This window comes from Physeter macrocephalus, chromosome 14, assembly GCF_002837175.3.
Source record: "Physeter macrocephalus isolate SW-GA chromosome 14, ASM283717v5, whole genome shotgun sequence".
Classification (NCBI taxonomy): Eukaryota; Metazoa; Chordata; class Mammalia; order Artiodactyla; family Physeteridae; genus Physeter; species Physeter macrocephalus.
In genome coordinates this window covers 30,578,902-30,582,283 of record NC_041227.1, presented here as the reverse complement: position 1 = coordinate 30,582,283, position 3,382 = coordinate 30,578,902, and positions in this window count along the sequence as shown.

Sequence of the window (3,382 nt, the reverse complement as noted above, 5' to 3'; positions counted from 1 at the left end):
CCCCCCACCACCACCACCACCCCGCCCCGGCCCGACAAAGGGTTGGCCTAGCTCCTGCCATTGCATATAAATGATTGATGACAGTTCAACCAGGGAGAGGTGACTCTTCCTCAGGGACTGAGCTCTGTTTTCAGAGGCTGAGTGAAATGTGTTTATTCTGCCTTTTCTGCGCTTTATAAATGGTTCTTTGAAACCGGTAAACATCAGGAGAACAAATGGGCAGTCAAACACTTTGCAAGCTGTTGAATAATCCATTGCTCATAACCTAGCAGAGTCCACTCTAGGCTAAATCACTGTAAATGCAAATGCATGCGGGGGTAGGCAATGTGCACAGGCACAGTGAGTCAGCTATGAGACCACAGGGATTCATGAGGCATGCCCAGCCTAGTATTCGCATATCTTTAAAATATGTGAATATATATCCAATATATCTGAGAACGCAATGCAGCCTGGCCAAGAGTTTTCAAGCCATGCTAGGGTTCAGCCAATTATAATTCAACCAATTTAGTTAAATACACACACACACAATTTTTACACATTTTAGTTAGAATTGTTTAGCTACAAGTGATAGAAAACCCAAAATAATAGTTGCTCAAAAACAAGAAAGTTTTTTTTCTCTTCCACCTAAAGCTAAGGCAAGCCTAGTCCAAAAAGACATTATATACCATGTCAGGGACCCATGTCCTTTTAGCTTTTTACTCTGCCATCTCATGGTGTGACTCTGATGTCATCTCCAATGAGGCTGCTTTAGCTCCAGGCATTATGCCACATGGCTTCATTTAGCTACAAGGGAGATTGAAATATTTGGTCTTTATTCAAAGTAACATGAACTCAATTAAAAACCAGCATTCTTTTTCTGATAAAGGTGAGAATAGTTGTTGGGAGATGAGGAGCTCCCTTTGCCCTAAGCTCCTGTTACATGCTACACACTATGTCAGCTGCTAAGGAGAATCTATTGAACAGAGTTTATAATCTACCAAGAGACAGGCCTCTGAGCAAATAACTTTAGAATGCTGTATAACAGGTACTATTCTTGATATATAAAACAGACCTATGAGAAAAAAAGGAGAGAATAGTTTTGTTAGATCAGGAGCAAAGTAGGAAGGATTTCCCAGAGGAGGGGACATTTAGACTTGGCTTCGAAGGAAGAGTAAGAGTTTGCCAAGTGAGGAGATGGATGGGAATTAGGCCAAGCTTGCCAGGGCAGCCACTAGTAGAGAGAGCCACTGAATGTTCTTATACTTGAGGGGCCATAATCAGATTTGCATTTTAGAAACATAAGTCTGGCAGCTGATGGAGGATGGTTGTAGGAGGGCTACATTGGAAGTTGGAGGGTCAGTTCAGAGGCTGCTGTGATGGACAAGTCAAAAGACACTGAGGACTGGAGCTAAGACAGTGGAGAGAGAGATAGGAAATGTGAGAGCTATCTCAGAACTAAAATCAGCAGACTTTGCAACTGTGACCAACACTATTATTTACCCACCAACACAGTTTTACCTACCAACACAATTTTCCCTTCTTCCTTGCTAACAGAACTGGAATTTGGCTGAGGGAATGTGTCTAGCCCCAGGCATGGATCTGGTCTGGACCAATCTGACCATCCTGTTCCACACTTCCCATTTCCCTTTGCAGGTAGGGGTGTCCATGTGACCAGTTCTGACCAATGAAGCCTAAGGGAAAGTACACTGTGGAGATTTCTGGGAAAGCTTTTTCTATCCTGATAAAAGGGATATGCAGCTGGCTTCACCTTTCCCATTTTTCCTGCTTTGAATGTGGATGTGTTGCCTGGAGGTACAGCAGCCCTCTTACAACCCAAAGGCAACAAACCTGAGGATGAAAGGATCCCCTTTGATTGTGGAGCCTGAAAACAGAAGGAGTCCATGTCATCATGGGACAGCTGAAGGGACACCAACAGCTGCCTAATTCTGGACTTTTTGTTATGTGAGAAAAATAAATGTGTTAAAGCCACTATTATGTAGGTTTTCTATAACTTTCAGCTGGATGTATTCCCAGCTGATTGTAGTGAACAGTAAACAAGTGAATTTGTAGAGTAATGGAGCAGAGGGTCGAGCTTTACCTACAGTTTCTAACTTGGCTAGTTGGGTGGATGGAAACCCAGTTGATAAATATAAAGGATACTGGAGGGAAAGGAGGCATAGATAATAATCAGTGGACATAGACAATGAGTTTGTTTTGGGTGAGTCTGATATCTCTATCATTCCTGACATGATGTAATTCTATGAAGTATGTGTGGACTTTGGCAAAGGTGCATCCTCAGAACTCCCCTTTGGAAATTCTCAGCAAACCCTCATTCACCTTATTTGGGATATCCTGGCTGTAGATGAATCTTCATTACTTTCATGGGGGATTCAGTTTTTGGAAATATTTAAACCTAAATAAGGTGAGTTATGAGACTGTGATAATTTTTTTTATATAAATTTATTTTATTTATTTATTTTTGGCTGTGTTGGGTCTTCGTTGCTGCGCACGGGCTTTCTCTAGTTGCTTTGAACGGGGGCTGCTTTTTGTTCTGGTGTGCAGGTTTCTCACTGCGGTGGCTTTTTTTGTTGCAGAGCACGGGCTCTAGGCCCGCGGGCTTCAGTAGTTGTGGCTCGCAAGCTTAGTTGTTCTGCGGCATGTGGGATCCTCCTGGACCAGGGCTCGAACCCGTGTCTCTTGCATCGGCAGGCAGATTCTTAACCACTTAACCACCATTCTTAACCACCAGGGAAGCCCCTAGAACAAGACTGTGATAAAATATTTTGGTGAATGCTCTAATACATAAAAGTAATCCTGTTGGGCTTCCCTGGTGGCGCAGTGGTTGCGCGTCCGCCTGCCGATGCAGGGGAACCGGGTTCGCGCCCCGGTCTGGGAGGATCCCACATGCCGCGGAGCGGCGTTGATTGTTTTGTGCGTGAATCATAAACTCCTTCTAAAAGCAATTCCAGAACAAGAATCACAAATATATTTTCAACATTAAAAGCATCATTTGAAAAAGGATACCACCTACCAAGTAACTCTGCTCACGACAAACTCTTGCCAGAGAGTTTTTTAAATTACTCTCAGGAGTTGATGATCCAAATATCCTCTCAAGTAAAACAGGCAGGTATTTTCCATGTCCTCAGTACTCCTAAAAAGAAGAAATGATCTCAGAGTTCTAATCCTGGGTTCTTTCTCAGACTTACTTTGTGAAGTTACTCTAGTTCCTCCAAGCAATAAAGCTGAAAGAACAGCACATCCCTCCCATCTAAAGGAGTGCGGTGAGCAAGAATTGGTGGTCAACTTCCTAGAATTTGGAGCATCTCTCATATGTTCCATAAATACTTGGCATAATTAACAATCACCAATAAACTGATTTTGTTGTTAATATACTCTTGAGGAT